General features: G+C 43.1%; 1 long non-coding RNA gene across 1 annotated transcript in view; it reads right to left on the bottom strand.

Annotated features, from left to right (window-relative positions):
• The window catches only part of LOC136166334 (uncharacterized), a 58954-nt gene extending 35855 nt beyond the window's left edge, over nt 1-23099 (bottom strand). Inside the window, exons 1-2 of the long non-coding RNA XR_010662879.1 lie at nt 22925-23099; nt 21015-21112 (exon numbers count right to left, since the gene is read on the bottom strand). This is a non-coding gene — a long non-coding RNA (uncharacterized lncRNA). The remainder of the gene's footprint in view (nt 1-21014; nt 21113-22924) is intronic.
• Nucleotides 23100-24387: the final 1288 nt, after the last annotated feature.

The following is a 24387-nucleotide window of genomic DNA, read 5'->3' as shown; positions in this document are numbered from 1 at the left end:
CTCGGCATTCTGAGAAGTTAATTTTTTTTGATGGCTTCTGGAGAATGGATGGAAGAAATGGTCCTTGGGATATCTAATTACCAGAGAGAAGGCTACTGAAGGAACATGTGTATCTAGCATCATTCTGGAAATCTCAAGTGAAAAAAACATTTTTTTGAATATTTTTTTACAATTTTAATTGATTTATCTATTTTTGGCCATGCTGGGTTTTGGTTTCCACTTGGAGCTTTTCTCTGGCTGTGGCAAGTAGGGGCTACTCTCGAGCTGAGATGCCCAGGCCTCTCACCGCAGCGGCTTCTTTTGTTGCGGAGCACAGGATCCAGGGCACACAGGTTTCAGTACTTGTGGCTCACGGGCTCCTTTGGAGGCGCCTGGGTTCTGGACCACAAGGCTCAGTGGTCGCGGCGCGTGGGATCCTCCCAGGTCAGCAATCAAACCTGTGTCTCCTGCATTGGCGGGTGGACTGTTCACCACTGAGCCACCAGGCAAGTCCTCAAGTGAGAGAATTTTTAAAAGGGCAAATCCAGGAAGTACTTACTGGTTAAAATGAAACACTGATTTTCCATTATTTTCACCTGGCAAACAAGTGGAATTTTATTCATCTCAGAGGAGATAGCACTTTGGTTGTGGAAGATATCCTGATGGGCCCCTTTTTATATAAATGATGCTCCCTCTGTCTTAAAAGATAGGATTAAAAAAAAAAAAAAGCAGAGAGCTAAAGTGCTCTACCTTAAAAATTAACTGGCATTTAGGAAATGGTCACTGATACCTTCTTATTGGTTAGAGAGGGCTGAGGAACTTGGCAAGAAATGGGCAAGGAGCCTGAGAAAGAAAAGCAAGACAGCCAATGTGAAAGTCAAGATGAAATCACGGCCCCCGGGGACTTTCAACAATAGCGGTGACTAGTAGACAATTGTCAATTGTTTCCCATTCTGCGCTGATACCGTTCTTTCCTACCTTGAAAGCTTTGGTAAAGATCGGTCACTGTAAAGAGCTACCCAGAGATGTGTTAGGGACAGAATGGAAGAAGTGGGGGCAATGCTCAGGCTGGACCAAAGAAGAGAAAGAGGATGCTGGCCACTGGGGCTGAGGGAGTTAGTCTGGAGGCATTCTGCACAGAGACAGACCCAGGAGAATATAAACCCCTCTGTGGGTATCCTCAGAGGTTATCAGGGAGCGTGTGGAGGACTTCCACTGATACTGGATGGAGGCTTGAGCCATTTGACTTTGACAGTAAAGAAGAGGGGGCACTCAGGCACTGACATCTGGGTTGCTTCTCATCACCCCAAATCACCTGGCTGAGCAGAACAAGGATGATACACTATCCACCTTCTCATCATCCATCCATTTAGTAAGCACCAGAGGACCTGGTGCTGGGAACCCCTGGGGGCTCAGACAGTAAATGGTCTGCCTGCAGTGCAGTAGACCCGGGTTTGATCCCTGTGTTGGGAAGATCCCCTGGAGAAGGAAATGGCAACCCACCCCAGTATTCTTGCCTGGGCAATCCCATGGATTTTCCCCAGTCCGTGGGGTTGCAAAGAGTTGAACACGACTGAGTGACTTCACTTTCAAAGGACATGGAGTTGAACACAACTTAGCAATGAAACCACCATCACACAAGGACCTATTTTCCGGGTGGATCCGTGGTAAAGAATCCACCTGCCAATTGGGGAGACGTGGGTTCAGTCCCTGGGTTGGGAAGATCTCCTGGAGAAGGAAATGGCAACCCACTCCCATAATTTCTTGCCTGGAGAACCGCATAGACAGTGGAGCCTGGCGGGCGCAGTCCATGGGGTCACAGAGAGCCAGACACAGCTTAGTGACCAAAGAGCAGCAACAAGGATTCCAATACAGTCCACGTGTGGAGTCCTACAGGGGACAGCTCCCTCTTCCAGATTTTAACTTTAAGAACGAATGCATGCACAAAGTACATTAAAGTGGTATTAACCAAGTTTTTGAGAATTAGGATGGGTAGTATGCAACACACCACATTTGCTGTGTTTGCTAGAATGCCAAGGAGAGAGAGACAGCTGTTTGCTAGAATGGTTGTGAAAAGCTTCAAAGAGAAGGCTGAACTTTATATAGGCCTCGGTCAGTGACTTGAATTTGGATAAGACGTAGAGGAGGGAGAATAATACTCAGTCATTCTTCATCGTTGCATTTTACTTTATAAGTCATCATACAATTTCATGAATAATATCTGATTTATCATCACGACTACTCTGAGAAGTGATATTAATCCCATGTCTCAGATGATGATGCCACGGCTCACAGTGTAGGTAAAAATATTTAGAAACATAAACTTAGACCATATGGGTGATTCAATAATCAGAGTAATTTTTATTATTAATTTCCTCTCAGATTCAGAAACATTCTTTGAATAGCCTATTATTTTAAAACAGTTTGTGATGAGTCCCATATTAAAGAACAGTATACATAACAAAGTTTAAACTCACAGAAGATATAAATTAGAAAGTGAAAGTGAAGTCGCTCAGTAATGTCCGAATCTTTGTGACCCCATGGACTGTAGCCTACAGGTTCCTCCATCCATGGGATTTTCCAGGCAAGAATACTGGAGTGGGTTGCCATTTTCTTCTCCAGATCTTCCCAACCCAGGGATTGAACCCAGGCCTCCCACATTGTAGGCAGATGCTTTACCGTCTGAGCTACCGGGGAGGTCCAATATAAATTAGGGAACATGGTTTACGAAATTATTCATTATTCGTTGAATATCCAATTGTCTATTTTATAGGGAGTGCCATAAATGTGTCACTTTTCTGGTATACAACATAGAAACTTACACTGTGAAGGTGCTATGCAGACCATCCTGTCCAAGAGCTCACATCTACAGTATAGAGGATTGGGGCCTTGCTGAGTGCATCAATCACTTGTTAGCTTGGCTTTTTATTATCCTAAAGTCATAAATAGCATCAAAGACAAACAAACTAGAGTCTACCTCTAATCTGCTTCTATTTGGCTCTGGAGACCTTTTTCTCTTTTACAAAAGACCCTTGATAACTTGGACTTCCATCTAAAAGGACTTCCTTGGGGGTCCAGTAGCGAAGTCTCTGGGCTCCCAACACAGGGATCCAGGTTCGATCCCTGGTCAGGGAACTAGATTCCACATGCTGAAACTGAAAGGTCCCACATGCTGAAACTAAAAGGTCCCACATGCTGAAATGAAGATCAAAGATCCTGCATGCTGCAGCTAAGACCCAGCATACCCAAACAAATAAATACTAAAAAATCTACAAGCTCAAACACGGAAACATTATAACAAGTCAAAATAAGCCATTCCTAACATTACGTTACTTATAGTAGAATGATTTATGACGCACAAAAAGTAATTAGTATAAACATTTCCTCTCCCTACTCTCACTTTGAGGATAAGAAGCCAGTGTTGTACGTCCAAATGTCTCTGTTCTTACTCCCATTCCCGTAGGAGAAGTGAAAATTTCCGTCTCACTATTTCATACTCCCCATTCCACCCTCCTTAAGCCTTTGAGTAGCAGCAAGTTGGGAAAAAGAAGACATAATTTTGAGGATTTTGAGATAACAAGGTAGGAACAACTGGGTCTGGAGGAAACTCAGGGGATGCCAGAGACAGAGGCGCCAAGGAGCACTGGGTTTACCAGCACCCTAGGGCCATGGGAGACACGCCCCAGCAAGGGGTTACTGTGGGATGCTGAGAGAGGATGCACGCCTAGCGCCATCTCAGCCTCTGTCATCCCCTTCTCCTCCCGCCCTCAGTCTTTCCCAACATCAGGGTCTTTTCCAATGAGTCAATTCTTTGCATCAGGTGGCTAAAGTATTGGAGTTTCAGCTTCAGCATCAGTCCTTAAAATGACTATTCAGGACTGATTTCCTTTAGAGTGCACTGGTTGGATCTCCTTGCAGTCCAAGGGACTCTCAAGAGTCTTCTCCAACACCATAGTTTGAAAGCATCAATTCTTCTGCACTCATTCTTCTCTATGGTCCAACTCTTATGTGGAAAAACCACAAGTGACTACTTGTGACTACTGGAAAAACCGCAGCTTTGACAACAGGGACCTTTGTCAGCAAAGTGATGTCTCTTCTTTTTAATACGCTGTCTAGGTCTGTCATATTTCCAAATGTAGGCAATGTTGAAAAAGAAAGAAAAAATGCAACTCACCCCATGGTTACAAGAATGTGCTTTTGCACCTGCATAAATGAAAACTGACAAGTTTATAAGATGAATGTGGCAAATGATTAGTGACAATTCAGTTACAAGGGAGGAGCCAAAAAAGTCAGCCATTTGCTACCCAGCCATCTTTAAGTCCTGGAGCATTTTAATTCAAATTTGGCATTTTGTTACAGTTGTGAAATTATACTGTCAAGATGGTGACTGCAATTCTTAGGTAAGCATTGTGGGTGATTAGGGTTGAGTTCTAGCATGTATCCAAGGCTTCAACTGCAAAATGATAACGAAAAGGTGATAAAGAAACCTAACAATGAAGATTTGGGGCTGTTTCACTCACTGATGTATCTTTGGTGCCTAGAACAGTACGTGGCACAGGGAAGGCACTCCATGAATATTTCCTGAATTAGGTCTATTTTAATAAGCTATTTTAATATAAGCACAGCCAATGCTTACATTGCCTTTTCAAAATTAATTGATTTATTTTTGGCTGTCTAGATCTTCATGGGCTTCCCTGGTAACTCAGGTGGTAAAGAATCTGCCTGCAATGCAGGAGACCTCAGTTCGATCCCTGGGTCAGGAAAATCCCCTGAAGACGGGATAGACTACCCACTCCAGTATCCCTGGGCTTCTCTCCTGGCTCAGAGGGTAAAAACTCTGTCTGCAGTGTGGGAGACCCAGGTTCGATCCCTGGGTTGTGAACAGCCCCTGGAGGAGGGCATGGCCACCCATTCCAGTATTCTTGCCTGGAGAATCCCCATGGACAGAGGAGCCTGGAGGGCTACAGTCCATGGGGCTGGAAATTGCCGGACACGACTGAGGGACTTAGCATAGCACAGCCCAGGTCTTCACTGCTGTCTGGGGCTTCCTGGCTTCAGCAGTTGCCGTGGATAGCTCTAGAGCACAGGCTCAGTAGCTGTGGTGGGCAGGCTTAGCTGCTCTGTGGCATGTGGAATCTTCCAGGACCAGGGATCAAACCCATGTCCCCTGGATTGACAGGCAGATTCTTAACCACTGGACCACGAGGGAAGTCCTAGTGCTTGTGTTTCTAAATACATGGCCTCCTGTATCTGTGTTCTGTTCTCTATCCTGCGCTCACTCACTCCCCAGCCGCGCCTGCCCCCATCTCCAGCCAGCCCGTGACTTCACCTCAGACAAAACCAGAGCAAGGAGCCGCAGGAGCCCCGCCACTGCACAGAAGGGCTCCACGTGCCCAGCCAGATCCACCCTCCCGGCCTCCCTCCATTCCCGGTGGCTTGCTTCTGACCACTTCCAGAGGCGTGTCTGCAGCTTTTGGATCGTTGCCAAGCTGAAATGTGAGAAATGGTATGGTATCTCGGGGCATTATCATTTGCATTTCTCTTATTAGGAGCAAAGCTGCACATATTTTCATATGGTTAAGAGCCATTTGCCTTTCTTTTTTTAGGGAACAGTCTGTTCATTTCCCTAGTCCATTTATCTACCAAGTTATAGGCTTTTTCTTCTCTATTTTTAGACACTCTTTATATATTTGACATGTTAACCCTTTGTGATAAAAGTTGCAAATTTCTTCCCATGTGTCATTATTTTTACATTGCTTAGAGGTTTGTTTTTTTTTAACTTGAAAAAGTTTTTATTTTTTTAATACCATAAAATTTAGCTATATTTTTACTTAATGTTTCTGGACTTGTTTAAATAGTTGAGACACTTTCCTTCATCCCAGTTATTGGAGGAAAATACCCTTCTCTTCGAATATGTATAGCTTCATTCATTTCACATTTAGATCTCTGAGCCTTTGGAATTTATCCTGGTGTACAATGTGAGAAATGGATCCAATTTTATCTTTTTCCATATGGCTATCCACTTATCCCAACACCACTTATAATTTATAAGTCCATCTTTTGCCACCAATTTGAAATGCCATCTTTATTATGTATTAAATTTCCATATGCAATTAGGTCTATGTCTGGATTTTTCTAGTCATTGATCCATTCATGTGCCTATACAAATCTTTAATTATAGAGACTTCAGAACATATTTTTGTATCTAGACAAGCCAGACTTTATTCTCATTTCTCTTCTTTAACAAGGATGTCCTGACTACTCCAGTCTATTTTTCCTCCTAAATGATATTTTGAAAATTACATTAATTGTTTAATTTTCAATTAAATTTATAAGTTAACTAAGAGAGAATTGACTCCTGTCTATCCAAGAAACTGATATGTCTTTCCACTTCTTCAAATCTCCTCTTTATACTTTAGAGGTATTTTTAGTTTTCTTTATGTAGTTTTTGCACAATTTTTGTTTTTTTAATGTATCTAAGTTGATCATTATTACTATCTTAAATATATTTATCATGTATCTTCTAACTACTTTTAGTTTGCATGTGTGAAGACTGTCTATGTTGATTTCTTCCCTATCTGCTACTTTACTGAATCCTCTTATTTCCTGTGGCGCTTTTGCTGTTGAGTCTCTTGGACTTTCCAGTTATATGCTCACGTCTTCCGCTACTAGAGATATTTTTTGCTCTTCCCTCTTATGTTTTATGTAATGGCAGATGTTATGCTGTTTGGTTTTTTGTTTTTTGTTTTTTTTTTACTAAACATTATATTATGAGCACTTGCAATATCATTAAGCGGTCTTAAAGGCCCATTTTAATGGTTGCACATATTTTATTATATGGATGTGCCATCATTTAGTTAGCTATTTTCAACTCGAAATCCAATTTTTCTCATTTTTATTTTTGTAGACCATGTCACAGTAAATATGTTTTGTTTGTATACTTGTGCACATCTCTGATTATGTCCTTAGTGTAAATTCCTACAAGTAGAATCAGTAGGTCACACAGCCTGCCCAGTTTTAAAGCCTTTTCAATGCATAATTGACAAAATGCCCTTCAGGAAAAGACAAACCAGTGTACGGTCACATCAGCAAGTGTGTCTCTCTTCACGGTGCCCTCAGGCATTTAAACTTACGGTAACTCACCAGGTAAACAATATCAATGGAGAGTCCGCCTAGCTACATCTATGAAATGTTTTATTAGAAAAGAAGAGTATGAAGGGAAAGGACCAGTATCTTCTTACTCACATGGAGGCAATGGCAATATTCTTTCTTGGCACACAACTAATTCTCTAGCTCGACGTTGACATCTCTATGTGGCGGGCATCCAGGGGTGGCTGGCTCCTCCCAAGTCTTTCTGGATGTATTAGATTCTCTGGAAGACCTTGCAGAAGCCCCTCCTCACACTTCTTTCTGCGGGAGATCCGGCTCTCTCTTCTCAGTTCCTGCCACTGGATGACCTCACCCATTAGGCAAACTTCTTGATCAAATCGACACTAGCTACCGTCTCCGGTGCAAGTCACCCACTAGAAACTTGAGCATCCTTGGGGATACCAGTTGGGGCAGTTCAGGCTGCTTCAGTCACCTCATCTTGCGATCGTCTGTAGACACAGAAGCAGATCAGAAAGTCTGTCTGCTCTCAAAGCAGAGAGTTCCAGGCTGGGAAGTAAACCCCAGTCTGTCTACCTGTTAGCATCTACAAGTTGTATGGGTGAATCTCTGTGAAGTTCTTCTGCAATCCAGGATGAGCAGAATCGTGGGAGACAGGGCAGCCTCCTTCCTTGCCCAAGGGAGAGATAGAGCAACCTCTGAGGAGGAACACTGCCGCCCCACCTCCGCATGATCACTCCCATCTTTGCTTCCTGCTCCCTCCTGCCCCCTTCCCGCCCTCTGCTTACATAAGGCTGTTGTGGAGCTGGGGTCCGGCTGCTCTTTCCCTTGTTAACACCTATTGTTTTTGGCTGGGGGCCTGGTGCTGATCCCATGGCAAAAGTCGAAGCCCCACTCCACGTTCTGGTATGCTAATTTTTATTTGTACTTCCTTGCTTAGCAGTGAGACTGGACATGTTTCTTGTGTTTTTTAATAGTCTTATTTCTCTTTTTATGAACTGCCTGTTGGTGGCTTTTTTCTTATTCTTCTGCGTCTTCTCTTGGTCTGTTGAAGCTTTCTCCTTGGGAAGTAGTCTGACCAGAGTTCTCTAGCTTACACCACATCACAGCCCCACTGGTTCTGAATGTAACACAACTGTTTTCCAGTTGCAGTTTCTGCCTTTAGGGTGTCAGTATTAATATTCAAGACACAATGAGCTAAGAAACAGGATACACAGATCCACTATTTGATATTCATCAGCTGGTTTATAAATTTATGCTAAATATGCACAGTGGTATACCTATTTACATGTATGCATGAATACCTCTTATATAAAGTTATGACATGATGTTCAAAATCCGTTTTGACTCCCATTTAATTTTCCTATAACCTCTCGGTCATTCATTCAACCTAACAACAGCCATCTTAATCAGCGAATCAATTTATAACCCTACCAGGTGGCAAAAGGCTTCTCCAAGCGACCTCTTGGGGATCCCTTCTGGCTATCTTCTGGAAAATAGGAGATTAAAAACATGTGTGTTCCCACAACGCTGCATTCTGAAGCTGTTTCATCCCCTCATCCTGCCCCCATGTAAGTTATGTAAGACTATTGAAATCAACAAAGAACAATTCATGCCTTGACTGGGATTACTGTTGTTGTTTTTAAGGGCAGACCTAAAACTGGAAAAGCAACTGAAATGCAAGCAGTTCCTACATCCTGTCAAGCTCAGAGAAAATTCACTTCTGCACAGGATACAAGTTGATAAGAATTCTTGGTATTTCGTGAGTCTGTTCACTGTCTAGGATGGAAATTAAATGGATTTAATTTAATATTCTAAAATCTCAAGCCATCAGACCTGAAGCCTGGGAAGCTGTACCTGAAACATGGGTCGCACTAGGCGAATGCCTCCAGAGGACTGGAAGGATGAGTTGCCTGGCATCTGGATGTTACTATGGGGATTGCTATAGTAACAATTCTATTCACCCTTATTTATTAGGTTATTCTGTTGTGGAACCCAAAGGTAAACCAAGCATCCAAAGAAACAAAGGTTTCAAAGAAATTTTTTTGCTGTTCCTGCAGCCCAGGCCAAATGCTTCGATGAAAGGAAAGGACAACGTTGACAAATAATTTAATACAATGGAAGGAATGAGATTCCTCCAGGTTTCCTCTGAGACTGGCAAAACAACAGCTGATCTATGTCATAACACAGCGTCGAATTTGAGAATTTACCAGTCCTGGTATGAAACCCTCTGAGACAACAACAGTGGTGCCCCCCACACTCCCACACCTACCCTCCCTCTCTTTTCGTTTCACTGCATCAGAAAAGAGCTTTCCTTTTTTTTTTCCATAAAAAGAAGGGGGGAATGAAGCTGATCAGAAAAATAGCCTCATCTTGGAGGACTTAAAGGTTTTAAATGCAGCATCCTTCCTACCGGGGACTCGGCAGGCCTAGTCTTCACTGGAAACAATAAGCCAGTTAGAATTGGGAGGAGAAGTGGGTGGGGGGAGAGGGGGAGGGGAGGGGGAGGAGGAAGAAGGCTCTTGAGTGATGGATATTTTTGACTCTGCTGGGTCTTCTTTGGTACACGTGGGCTTTCTCTAGTTGTGAAGAGCAGGGCTCCTCTCTAGTCCTGGTGCGAGGACTTCTCCCAGTGGCGGCTCTTCTTCTTGTAGACCATGGGCTTGAGAGCACAGGCTCAATAGCCGTGGCACACGGGCTCAATTGCTCCACGACATCTGGGGTCTTCCCGGACCAGGGACTGAACCACTGTCCCCTGCTCTGTAAGTTGGACTCTTAACCACTGGACCACCACAGGAGCCCTGGGAGTGGTCTCGAGGTAGAATTTTCTGTCCTCCCTCTCCTCCTCAGATCCTTTCTTCTGGGTCCGATGGGGATCTCTGCCAAGGCGGGTAAATGACCCTAGAAAATATGCATAGACTCTCTTGAAAGCCAAAAGGGGGAACTGAGAGAAAGCATGTGTTCTGTGGCCTGTCCTACAATAACAGAAAACTGCAGTGAAAGTGCCTTATGGGGTGAGGTTATATAAAGGAGAGAAAAGGAAAACAGAGGAGCGAGGAAAGGCAACCTAGAAAACCCAAGCCGTGTTCGTAGGACAGAATGAATCCTCAGAAAAAATTCAAGCAAGTAACTGCTCAGCTTGACCCCACACGCCCTCTTTCCAAGGGGGAGGGTCCACTGTTTTTATGCTTGTCATCATTATGATTCAATCAACCAGCTGACTGCTTTGGTGTAGTGAAGTCAAGGCTTGGGAATAGAGATAGTCACCAAAATAGAGATGGGGTCCAACTTGGTCTCAAAAGGGGTTTCAGGAAACAGGAAGAGCAAGCAGTGCCCTGAGGCTTTCACCCAGGCTAATTCAGCTATTCACGCATCAGCCCTCAGAAGGAGTTCTTATCAGCAGCCTCATTTCCAAGAGGGAAAACTAAGACAGAGACCATAAGTGACTGACCTACAACAAGCACGCTGTAAAAAGAACCAGGTTTCCAACCCAAGCAGCTGATTACAAGGCCTGCATTCTGATCCATGACCATGTGCTCTTCCTCCAAGGAGCTCCTGAAAAACGGAAGAAGCAAATTCCAAAGTTGCTTTCCAATGACTTGGAGGAAGGGCTGCAAGAAGGAGAGCAGAGATGTGGATAATGATCGTGTGGGTGGACAGACGCAGACAGCCTCCCAGGGACTGGAAAGCCAGCCAGGCAGAACACCTTGAACCTCAGACAAGGAAAAACACCTTTAGGAAGTTCTAACACGCGATGAGATCTAAACTTCCTTTCTCCTAACATCAAAGTAAATCCCCTGGGTTCAGCTTGTAAACCTTGTTCATAGGAACAGAACAAGGCAGTATCCCCTTTCTTGCCTCCTTCGTAGACTGGAAAAGTCAAGTTCTACAGAAGGAAAGAATCAAGCATTTGGATCTTAAATGACCACCATCATAACAAGCGTGAACAGTCTAGAAATCTCCTCCTGCAAGTTAGGAACAGAAGCACATTTAAAATGACACACGTAGGGATTCCTCTGGTGGCCCAGTGGTTGGGATTTCACCTTCCAAGCAGGGGGTGGCAGGTTCAATCCCTGGTCAGGGGGCACTAAGGTCCTACATGACTTGTGGCCAAAAGACCATGGCACAGAATAGAAGCAATGTTGTGCAATAGAGATTTAAAAAATTATCCACATTAAAAAAACAACAACAACAACTCACATACAAATTCCTGGCACCTTCAGAGACAAACAGAAAAACACGTAAGACTCTCAGCTATCTAACATACCTGAGTAAGAAACAGCTCCTTGCCTCATGTTTAGCAAGCACTCCATTATTTTATCTGAATCATTTGGGTATATTTGGTCTTTGAAAGTATCAAGGCTTTCTCCACCAATGACTTAAAGGCTAGGGATTACAGTTCTCATGGCTAGGGGTCCTTAAGGGGAAGGGATGGGAGGAACAAATGAACTTCCAAAAAAATTCAAGTAAGGGTGGTGTGTGCTTGTGTGTGTGCACGTGGATGTACACGTGTGTGTGCACACGTGGGCAGTGGCAGCTGCTGCTGAGGAAGGAATAGCCTCCCTTGACTATAATTAAGCATCCTCCAGGCTGGGGTGTTCACTCACGAGGCACGTCGCCCTGGCTCTCAGAGCTCTACTAGTCATGCGGAGTCCTGCGTGCCTCCGACAGCCCAGCTCTCCTCCCCACGTGGCCGGGGCCTGGGAAGCCCCACGTCATGCAAAGTAGGAAGGGACCGATCTCCAAGGATGCGTTCACGTGGAAAAAGACGATTGCACTTGGGAAGGCTCTAGAAGCCGCATGTCCAAATGCCTGGGGGTGGAACATCCCAGGAAAAGCAAAAGGCCAGGAGGAGGAGGACAACCACAGAGAATTAAACTTGCCCCAGAGCCTTATGTTTTATAACGTGCAAACACGACGCCAGCTCTACTTTGCCACCACATAGTAAATACAAGATTACTAGGCAATTACATGTAAACATTACAGAGCCTCCGAAAAGAATGGCTATGTTCAGGGCAGTTTCTCAATCCCTTGATAACAGTATAGTTTAATGGGTAGAAACAACTATATCATTTATTCCTCTTACATAAAAGGCTGCCAACCATGTAAGTACATGATCAATAACAGGGGTTTCCAGTGGGCGGGTGTGTGGTTGTCCCCAGAGTAGCAGCTTCATGAGAAGTAATAAGAGGTAAAATGAGAAGCGCAAAAAAGAAAAGCATGGAAACGAAGTGCTTCAGCAGAACTAGGACCCCAAAGGCTTCTCAATGCATTTATTTTTATGGTGTACAAGGAACAACAGCAGAGCTAAATCTGGCACTTTTAAGGGATTTGTAAATCAGCTGTAAAATGTTAGCCTGGATTGGATTTTTCCATTCGGATCTGATGGAAACAGGGATGGGAGATGTAGGGGGGTTTGGGTGCAGATGGAGAGAGTGAGGACCCTGGAGATGAGAACATTTGTATTTCGATTTCTGTTCATTTTTCATGTACCTGAGTATTATTGGGGATAGGTCTGGACTCTCTGCAAGTATTCATTTCACTGAAAAAGATATTCCTGGGGCAGCCATTATGTATCATGAACAGCATATCTTAAATTAATTCAATCGTTGATTGCTCTTCTGAAAAATGACAGCAGAGCCACTAATGGGAGGTATGATCACTGGGGTCTTTGGAACTGGTCAAGAAAGCAAAGGATAGCAAGGTGACCTGCTTGCTGACCAACATCACTTCTTTCTAGAGAGGCACACAACCCCTGGGGGACCATTAGTCTGCACTGACGCCCTGCTGCATGAACGGATAGCCTTCCCTCCTTGATAATTGCCAACCGTCACTAGGTCTTCCTATGCTCCAGGCACCGTGCTGGCCATTTTACTTGTTAAATCATCCTGATCATCCCAGAAGGTATGTAACATCATTATTCCAGATTATGACAAAGACAGATCTGGCGTTTTGTGAAGTTACATTATGTGGTCAAGATAACAGTCCTTTAGTGGAAAGTCTGAGATTTAATGCTATTGTTCAGTCACTGAGTCATGTCCAGCTGTTTGCCACCCCATGGACTGCAGCACTCCAAGCTTCCTTGTCCTTCGCCATCTCCCGGAGTTTGCTAAAACTCAGGTCCATTGAGTAGGTGAGGCCATCCAAGCATCTGACGCCCCGTTCTCCTCTTGCCCTTAATCTTTCCAGCATCACAGTTTTCACTCTTAACCACTGCTGCGTCTCTTCTTATCCAGTCCAATGATTGATCCCATTAGGTCAATGGAGGACAAGAGGGACCACAACATACATGGAACCACCTGGGGCTATCCTAGTGCAGTGCTTGTTATCTCACACTTGTGAGTTTACTTAAATGTTTGAAATAGCTTGGGGAGAATGCATTATCCCTACTGTATAGAAAAGGAGACTAAAGCTCAGAGAGGCTGAGTCTCACATCTAGGAAATGGTTCTAAGCCAGCTTCAGCTTGATTGCTGACCTCTCCTATTTTTTTAAATGCTTTTTAATGTAGACCAATCTTAAAGTTCTTATTGAATTTGTTAGTATTGCTTCAGTTTTAGGTTTTGGTTTTTCAGCGGTGAGGCATGTGGGATTTTAGCTCCCTGACCAGGGATTGAACTCGAACTCCCTGCAGTGGAAGGTGAAGTCTTAACCACTGGACCACTAGGGAAGTCCCTGACCGCTTCTATTTCTGCTGTCACAGCTGCCTCTTACACGCCAGCTCAGCTAACCATCCAAGGCTAATTTGCCGGAACAGGGATTTGCAATAAAGAAAATGAAAATTTGCCTTTTTGACTTGTATTGTGGGATGTTAGTGAGATACCAGACATTTCACAGTGCTTAATGGAGAGGGTCAGTATGCCTCTCTGTTCCGTGTCTGATCCTCCCAGTGGGCTCATGTCTGCATTGGTACTCATAAAGAGCTTCTTTGCTCTTAATATCTGCTCTGTCCTCCCAACGGTCCAAATTCTATTCACATGTCAAGACTCAGTTTAAGTTTGCCCTGCTCCATGAAGCTTCCCAGGGTTGCTCTGCCCATGGTCCCCATAGAAATCCCATCACTCCCCTCATCTCCTGAAGCACATAGACGAGCAGCCTGTTGTCTGTTACCAGGCTCTAGTTTAAGACTCCCGACTCCTCAAAGTTTCCAGGATCTACTCCATATACTCTTAAATATCCTATATAATTCCTGTGATGAAACTGATTCCCACATGAATACCTGTTGAACTGGGCTTGAATGAGTTTGGCCTCCTCCTGGCCCTGAACATACAGGGTATGGGAAAAAAAATAAGAAGAAGAAAAAGAAGTTGATTAACAGAGTAAGTTCAGAAGAGATTAATGGAGCTGCAAAGAATAACATAGAGGTTTGGTGGGGGAAACAGGGTCAGAGAGGGTGCCTGGACAGAGGCCCAATCTGCACTTCTTTAGCTCACTAGTTCTCCATCTGCGTGTACATCAGAGTCACCTGCAAGGCCTCCTAAAACATACCACTGCCTGTCCTCTGCTTCACCAGCCTTTCTGATTCAGGAGGCCTGAAAATTTGCATCCCTAATGAATTACCAGGAGATGCTGATGCCGCTGGTCTGAAGACAAAAATACTTGAGAACCCAAGTGATTCTCCACCCGGGGTGAGCAGACCTGTGAAATCACAATCTCTGGGGAAGGGGCTGCTCTAGACAGCCATTCACAGAAATCCTCACACTCTCTGGAACTGTCTATTTGCTCCACTGACTCATCTCTTAAAACTGATAGCCTTGAGATGTCCGCAGTTTTCTCTTTTGCTAGGGAGGCATATGGCAATATCATATGCATACCATGCAGTCACCGTGGTGGCTCAGATGGTAAAGAATCTGCCTGCAAGGCAGGAGACCTGGGTCTGACCCCTGGGTCAGGAAGATGCCCTGGAGAAGGGAATGGCAACCCACTCCAGGATTCTTGCCTGGGGAATTCCATGGACAGAGGAGCCTGGCTGGCTGCAGTTCTTGGGGTTGCAAAAAGTCAAATACAACTGAGCGATAGACGCTTTCACTTTCATGTGGCAAACAAAAGGAGTTCAATAATTCTCCACTGGAAAAAAATCTGGAGGGTTGCGGTAAGGGGTAGGATAAGACTATAGAAACATGATGGCCATCAACCTATCCTTGAGATTGAGACAAGAGGTCACATGAAAGGCAAGGCAGACTTCATAAGTGCTTATTGTGTTTTCTTTGAAAATGTCACCGTGGTCTCAAAATATAGGATTGTGGTAATACAGATAAATTCAATACGCAGTCTGTCCATGTTTCCCAAACCAAGGATCATTCAATCAATGACACACAGTCACACAGGTCATACAAGTGAGCAGAGTTGGACTGGCAATAGATTCATGGAAGACAGAAATCAAAAGGGCACGTCCCTGTGTAGCATTGGACTACATCACTGGTAAGTGTTAAGTTAGAGTCCCTTAGTGTGTTATTTATATACCTTCCTGGGAAAACAGAAAAGCAAAAGTCATGGATGTCTCAAATATTCATTGAGCACCTTTAAATACTTTTTTTGAGTATCTGTTCTCTGACCACCTGATGAGGAGAGCCAAGTCACTGGAAGAGACCCTGATGCTGGGAAAGATTGAAGGCAAAAGGAGAAGCGGGTGGCAGAGGATGAGATGGTTGTATAGCATCATCAGCTCAATGGACATGAATCTGAGCAGACTCCAGGAGATGATGGGGGAGTGGGAAACCTGGCATGCTGCAGTCCATGGGGTCACAAAGAGTCAGACACGACTTAGCCACTGAACAACAGTTCTTGTTCTTATTTATTGAGTCTCTGTTCTTTTGAGTAACTTATTCTTATTTTTTGAGTATCCCAGCATAGTACCAAGCTAAGTTCTTCTATACTACAGAAAACAATACGGTGGCCTTCCCTCCACAAGCCTCAAACAACACTAAGTCCATACCTTAACTCATGTCATTTCTCTTACTGAAAGGGTGTCTTCAACTTTCCCACCAATCAGGCCAAGGCATCATTTAGAGTCTAAATCAAAATGACTCTTCTCCAGAAATCTTTTCTTCCTGGTATGCCTGGCCCTTACCCGATTGCTTTTTTTCTATATCTCCCTTAGTTTTGGTATTAGGCTCACAATTATTGCTTTGACTTACTGAAGATTGTCCCCAGAATCCCCTCCTATTTATATGTATCCAGTTTACCAGATCTTCTATATTTCTTCAATAGTACCTAACACGGTATACTATGGTTGGTCAATCCATGTCTGTTAATAGAGTAAACTGCAAACTTGTTGGGTATCCAGTCACTCTTCCTACTTGAATCACCTGGCATGAGTCAGTCAGAGAATCCTTTTATGTTCTGGGAAGTGTTTTGGGGTAGCTTTCTCCAGAAGCTCAGTGAAGACAGGTCTTTGAATTCTGGAAATCTTTCTGCTCCATTGGATATGTCTCTTCAATTATGTCTATTCTTTTTTCAGGATTACTTCTCAATCCATTAGCATTCATATGAATGTATTATTTGTTCATTTTACACTTTTAATTTTATATGCGAAGAGCTGACTCATTTGAAAAGACCCTGATGCTGGGAAAGATTGAGAACAGGAGGAGAAGGGGATGACAGAGGATGAGATAGTTGGATGGCATCACCGACCCCATGGACATGAGTTTGGGTGAACTCTGGGAGTTGGTGATGGACAGGGAGGCCTGGCGTGCTGCGATTCATGGGGTCGCAAAGAGCTGGACATAACTGAGCAACTGAACTGAACTGAACTGATAGCTGATTAAGAATGCTGTGATAGTTTCAGGGGGACAGCAAAAGGACTCAGCCATACATATACATGTGTTCTTTCTCCCCCAGACTCCTCTCCCATCCAGGCTGCTACATAACATTAAGCAGAATTTATTTAATGAGTGTGTTCAGTTTTCTCAAATCATTAGGATATTTTTTGCAAAGATCTGTAGCTTCAAAAGTGAACACTGTCGTGGATACATACAGTGAATAATTTCTACCTAATTGATATTCCTGCTTGGATATTTAACTTAAAATTACTTCGATAAAATCTGCAACATATTTCTTTTATTGGGTTCTATACTGACTGCTTTTGGCTAGATTCACACCCTAAAATTCCAATGGGTGTGAGCCAAAGCTGCATAGTTTTGTGGCTAATAATAACAATAATAATGAGCACATTTCAAAAGTGCTAATTACAAATTCAATTGGATTGTGTTCTCATTATAAATGCTACAGGTTTTCTGCCAGGTTGGTACTTCATGACAGTATGTTTTCAAACACCTGTTTACCTTTATTATCACCAGATATATTCAAAAAGAAAAACTTGTCAAAGTTGAGATGCAGATTAAGTTTCATGTATCTTTGTAAAATTTGGAATCTTTTACCCAGAGTCCTTTACTGCACACATTGAAGCAACATGAGTAATTATCTATACCTTATGAAGATAAAGTGCATGGAAATTTCTTCATTTATCCAAGAGAAACCAATAAGATTTGACTTTTAGCAGGGGCAAGGACTTGTAGAAGAAAAAATAGAATTTTATCCAGGTAATGATCTTGCAACAAACCAAACTTTACTAAATGTCAATTATCTTTAAATCTTGCTCTGTGTGTGGGGAAGTAACTCTGCAAAAGTGGATTAGACACAACCACTACATAACAGTTTATTGGAGATTTCACTGGACACAAATGACATAAGATGATGAAGTCCTCAGAAAAGGAAGGCAAAACCAAGAAGGAAAAGACCAAATATGGCCTTAAGATACCAAACAGAGGCATCAGGGCTAGGACAGGGCGGTAGTTTTGCTTTTTAATTCAGCTCTGGTAACCCTAGCTGTTAGGAACGGGGCCACACAGCAGGAGGCGAACGTTGGGGGAGCAAGCAGAGCTTCACCCACTGCTCCCGTCCCCCCAGTGCTCTCATTGCCGCCTGAACCTCTCCCCAACCCGCCCATCCCAGCAGAAAAAGTGTCTCTCATGAAACTGGTCCCCGGTACCAAAAACGTTGGGGGCTGCTGTTTTATGGGACTATTTTCAGCCAGTCACAACACCGAACCATCAATCAATCTTAATATTAAGGACAAGGGGATAAATACATTATTCCTACCCTACTCCCCACCCAACCCCATGACTCAATCTAATCAAGAATCTATCTCTAACTACTGATTTATAGGGGATGGAGGAACATATTAAATGACAACAAAAAGATATAATCAGTCAAATGTAGCAATTCTTCAAGACAAAAGACTCAATTCTCAATTTCTATAATAAACACACCAAACAAAGGAGAGAAATAATTACACAACAAAAAAGATGTAAGAGCATATTAACCATATGCAATCTCCACAGAATCTTGTTTAGACTCTGAAATGAACAAAAACAACAATAAAAAACGGCATATTTGAGACAATCAAGAAAAACTGAACACAAACCGATGATGTGGCGGAATTGTGAGGTTGGGGGGGTATCTAATAATAATACTGTGGTTATGTTAGAAAAAGTAAAGTTAGACCAGCTTACTGAAATAAGTCTAAGTGAAATGATTTGTCAAGAAATAAATGAGAACAAATTAAAAACAAATAAACAGTTTTAAAGGGATGGCAAGGGGATAGACAAAATCAGAACAGCAGATGCTGACTGTTAAGACTAGGTGATGGATATGTAGGAGTCTATCAAAGTAGCCTTTCTATCTTTATGCACATTGAAAATTTCCAGAATAAAAAGTTTATATATATATATGTATATATATATACACACACACATACATATATATACACATATAAATAATATGTATTTATACAACATGCATATATACATATATTTGTGCATATGCATTATATATATGTATATGTATGTATGTGCATGTACATGTTATATATGTATATATACATGTTATCTATCTGCTATTTATATAAATATATGAAACAGTGCAGCCTGTCCCCAGCGAGGCCAGGTTTCACTGACCAGCCTCATGCCTGGCCTCCGTGCCTGGAGGAAAGGTCCATGGAGTTGCCACGTTTACCTCACCTTCAGGGCTGTGGAGGGGCAGCACAGAGCTAGATAAGGACAAAGGGCACACGGGAGGTCTTCCTGAACCCTGAGTCTTTAGCATGGTTCTCACAGGAAGGTATCAGCCTGGGAACTCGACGCCTCAACTCCGAACCCCGTCGTGTTCCTTCTCAGTGTTCCAGTGTCCCCAAGAGTTAAACAGGATCCCAACCTTCTGGAAGAGCTTCATGAGTCAAAGTGTACATATCCAACGCACAGCATATTTTCAGCAAACATGAAAGATAAGGTCTTAATGTCCCCCGGCGTCCCAGTCTTTTGAGAACCTAATGCAGGACGGAGAGACCGTCTGCAAAGCAGAGAGATCATGCCTGGGCTTCCAGGTGCCCTGGATCTGAACTTGAATCTGAGCTTTATGTGATGTTCTCCTACAAAACAAGCTGTGTGAGGATTACATGAAATGACGAGTTCCCAGAGTACACTGGGCACACATCAATATTTTTTACTACTGTTTTGAAGTCTTCACTTGAATCTAAACTGGGGATTCAGAAGCGATTGAACATGTATAGTGAAATGCTGAGTAAGATAACCCTTAGAGGAGACTGAAGGTCTCTAGGAAAATCATGTGTTCTAAGGTAACAATGAACAAAGCAATAGACTCTAGTTTAAAAAAAAAAAAAAAAAAAGACAAAGAGTAAAAGGTTTCTTATTGCAGGAAGAAATGATTTTAAGTTATTCGAGTCTATTTTAAAATCAATCTCATGGACTCTCTCTTTGGTCTTGGGTGAAGGGAGGCCATAAATAAAACTAAAATAGCTCCTTTGATGGGCCTCCTTGGTGGTTCAGACAGTGAAGAATCCGCCTGCAATGTGGGAGACCTGGGTTCGATCCCTGGGTTGCAAAGATCCCCTGGAGGAGGGCATGGCAACCCACTTCCATATTCTTGCCTGGAGAATCCCATGGACAGAGGAGCCTGGAGGGCTACAGTCCATGGGGTCGCAAAGAGTCAGACACGACTGAACGACTAAGCACACAGCGCAGCTGCTTTGAGAAAAATCCGAAACAAGCAACAGTACTGCAGGGATACCCTGAAAACCAGGGGATGCTTTTCAGAACACTTATAAAATCAGAGAAGGGTCCCACTGGATCAGAACTGATGCCAGCCATGAACAGCCATGAACCGTGAGGAGCTCAAGGTCATTACCACCTAAAGAAACCTCAAAAGGTGAAAGAAAGACATCCCCTCCACTTCGCTAGCAATCACGGGGACCCGGAGCACAGCAGATGCTCACTCCAGCGTCATCTCTCTGTGACCCGCTAAGGGGCCACGTGGAGGTTCTGCCGGTTGGGGCCATGGCATGCTTCCACTGCTGGCTGCAACTCTTCTTTGAGCAATTTGGGAGACACACCCTAGAACTAGCTCATACAATTTACTCCAAAGGAAGACCAAGATTTGGGGTTTAGGATTAAGGATTTTTCAATTATTAAATTGCAGGGAAGGGTGCTTTGCTTCTCATAAAACTAAATGACTTAAATTGAATCCATGAAATAGCCACATTCTCAGATGGAGTCATTAATGAAGATGCTTAATTCTGCACTAGTTGAGCTGCTTTTAAAGGTAAACCCAGAAATGAATACTGAATTTAAAAATTCAACTGTTTGCATTCACCAACAATTTTAAATCATGATACTGGACAAGATTACCCCATCCATCAGTCAAAGAAAATTCTATGAAAAGATAGACAAAAGGCTTTATGCTCCTAATATAATCTCATTTCTAACCTGGTGTTTGGAGACACTCGTATGGGTTGGCACTGAATTTAAGCTCCAAATAACTCAAATCAAAAAGAACCACTCTCAGTCTGTCATCAGGAAGCAAGCTCTCCAAGGTGTATTTTTATCCCAACCTCACCTAAGTTATGACAACTCACCTGGTTGGTTTCTGCCATTTGAAGAGAGAGAGAGATCAAAGTGACAGGACATCACTCTCTGTGTTCCGTGTGAGGTGTGATGGAGAAGAAAAACAAACCTGGGGGAACAGATTTCAAAGTGTCTCCAGATTGGTGAGATACAGGGCGTTATGTAGGTTTTTTCTTACGCAGGGCTCTTCTGAAGGGGAAACTCCTGTGTCTCCTATAGGCACTCATGTACTTATTTGTCTGACTGTTTATTAACTTGACTGCTTTGATCTTGCCTCATCTCTCTATCTTTGAGGTCCTTGGAACTTGTAGCCCAAAATGCTGAGTTCCTGATCACTGCCTGGAACCCTGAATTTCTGCACTGAGCACACTCTCCCCATTGCTCAATCAGATTAATACTGGGCTAACTTGCCTTTCTGGACACCCATATCTTAGGGCCACATTGATTTCCTACATGAGAAAATGGCGGAATCTAGTGCTTGGTTAATTGAAATAGATTAGATAGATACAGACAGATATAGGTATGTGCTGTGCTGTGCTTCGTCGTTCAGTCGTGTCTGACTCTTTGCAACCCCGTGAGTAGCCCACCAGGCTCCTCTGTTCATAGGATTCTTCAGGCAAGAATATGGAATGGGATGCTATGCCCTCCTCCAGAGGATCTTCCCAACCCAGGGACTGAACCCAGGTCTCCCACATTGCAGGTGGATTCTTTACCATCTGAGGCACCAGGGAAGTCCAAGAATGCAAGAGTGGGTAGCCGATCCCTGCTCCAGGGGATCTTCCTGACCCAGGAATCGAACCGGGGTCTTCTGCATTATAGGCAGATTCTCTACCAGCTGAGCTACAAGGGAAGCCCAGATATAGGTACAGATATGAATATATAACATATTCATGAAATATACTTTATATTATATATATAGGTATACTGTCTTCCTTGTGCACGCATGCTCAGTCATGTTCGGCTCTGTACATCCTACAGCCTGCCAGGCCCGACCATGAGATTTTCCCAGGAAGAATACTGGAGTGGGTTGCCGTTTCCTGCTCCAGGGGAGTGCCCCAATTCCCAGATCAAACCCAAGTCTCCTGTACTGCAGGCGGATTCTTTATTGCTGAGCCTCTAGGGAAGCCCATTTATACTATATACCTACCTATATGTGCCCTGGAGAAGGAAATGGCAACCCACTCCAGGATGCTTGCCTGGAGAATCCCATGGACAGAGGAGCCTGGCGGGCTACAGTCCAGGGGGTCCTAAAGAGTCAGACAGGACTGAAGCGACTAAGCACACACGCATACAAATCACCTATATGCATGTACATATTATATCTATATAATATCTACATCTCTATGTGTATTAGATAAAGAAAGAAATGTTACAGTGACCAAGGACCTTCTAATATCTACATATCAGATGACTGTCAAATCTAGCCATCTTGTTAATGTCTAGACAAAGTATATTTTTGCTGCTATTGCTGGTATCATTTTAGTGAGTTTAGAATTATTATAATTGCACATGTATTTCAACTTTTTTCCATCTTACTTTTTGCTTCCTTACCATACTTTATCTGATTCTTTTCTTTGCTAACTTCTAACTTCTTTTGGAATGATGGAGTTTCCTCTATTCTCAAGTTTTCCTCTACTGGTTTGTAAGTGTCTATTGTTTCAGCTATTCTTACATTTTTAACACGAGTCCAGACCTAATAAGGCCCAAAGTTAAATCAATGTTTCTATTCTGCTTTTATATGGCAAGAGCCTTCAAATACTTTAACTCTGATTATCACCCTCCCACCATACACATTATTTTGTCCAGTAATTTTTTCTACCTTATTTTCATATCCTATCAAATTATCATAATTGTTATGGCTATTTTATATAATCATTTGTTGCCCATATAAACTCACATGTTTACCAGTTCCTTTGCTTACCATCTTGCATCTCTTTTCTTTGGAGTTTAAATCCCTTTCTCTCCCAAGCTGCATTCCTTACTCTGTGCTTCCAGCACAGGGCCGAGAGTGGTAAGCATTCAGTTTTTAGCTGGTCATCTCTTTCACTCTCATTCATGAGTGATGGTGTGGCTGGGTACAAAATCTACAGGTTGGCAGTGGCTCCCCTCTGTGCTTTGAAGCCAGTGTCTTCCTCCTTCTCTTATTGTTTCTGAGAAGGTTACAGTCAGTGTCAACGATGGCAAACCTAGACAGTGAATTAAAAAGCAGAGACATTAGTTTGCTGACAAAGGTCCGTCTAGTTGAAGCTATGGTTTTTTCCAGTAGTCATGTATGGATGTGGGAGTAGGACCATAAAGAAAGCTGAGCACTGAAGAATTGATGCTTTTGAGCTGTGGTGTTGGGGAGAAGATTCTTAATAATCCCTTGGACTGCAAGATCAAACCAGTCCATCCTAAAGGAAACCAGTCCTGAATATTCATTAGAAGGACTGATGCTGAAGCTGAAGCTCCAATACTTTGAGCACCTGAAGAGTGCATGCAAAGAGCCAACTCATTAGAAAAGATGCTGATGTTGGGAAAGATTGAAGGCGGGAGGAGAAGGGGACAACAGAGGACGAGATGGTTGGATGGCATCACTGACTCAATGGACATGAGCTTGAGCAAGCTCCAGATGGTGAAGGACAGGGAAGCCTGGCGTGCTGCAGTCCACGGGGTCACAAAGAGTTGGACATAACTGAACCAGTGAACAACAGCAACTCTTTAAGATTTTCTGTTGATTTTTGGCATTTTTATGAGCTGTGTCCAGATATCACCTAACCCCACTCAGGCCTCCTAAACTTGAGATTTCGTATCTTTCATCAAACCTGGGAGATTCTAAGCCTCATCTCCTCTCAGGCTTCCGCTGCCCCATTTTATCTCTTTACTTACTCCTTTCCTTTATTCCTTCTGGCACTCTCCTAAGAGCACTCTTCCTCTCCTTCAAAAACTATTTCTCTTGTCCTAATCTCTCTGAGCTACAGTTTGGGAAAATCTTGACTGAACTGTTAGGATCCCTTGGTTAAACTTTCTGGTATGCTTTTCACTTCACTGTGCTTCAGTTTTAGAAATTTAATCTCAAAGCTTCCCATTCCTTATTTATACAATTTGATGCTATTCTGATTTCTTTCCTTAATCACTTTAAACATATTTTAGAGTCTCCCTCTAATAGTCTATGACTTGAAGTTCTCTGGGCTCTAATCCTTTTATTTTGTGTGTAGGTGGGCTATCCATTGTAGATTATTTTCTCCCTGTTTCATAACTGTGGGCTGGGCACTCATCTTTCGGGTCTGCGACCCGCCCCACCCCAGGATAACAGTGCTGTCGTGCTCAGGTCTTTAGTCCTTCCTGTCTGGGTTGAAGATTCTGTCACGCTCCTTACTTCTTTAAGGACTCAACTGTCTACTT

The sequence above is a fragment of the Muntiacus reevesi genome, chromosome 4 (assembly GCF_963930625.1).
Source record: "Muntiacus reevesi chromosome 4, mMunRee1.1, whole genome shotgun sequence".
In the NCBI taxonomy this organism is placed as follows: domain Eukaryota; kingdom Metazoa; phylum Chordata; class Mammalia; order Artiodactyla; family Cervidae; genus Muntiacus; species Muntiacus reevesi.
Note: the sequence above shows the minus strand (reverse complement) of the source record. Positions and strands in the feature narration are given on the sequence as shown.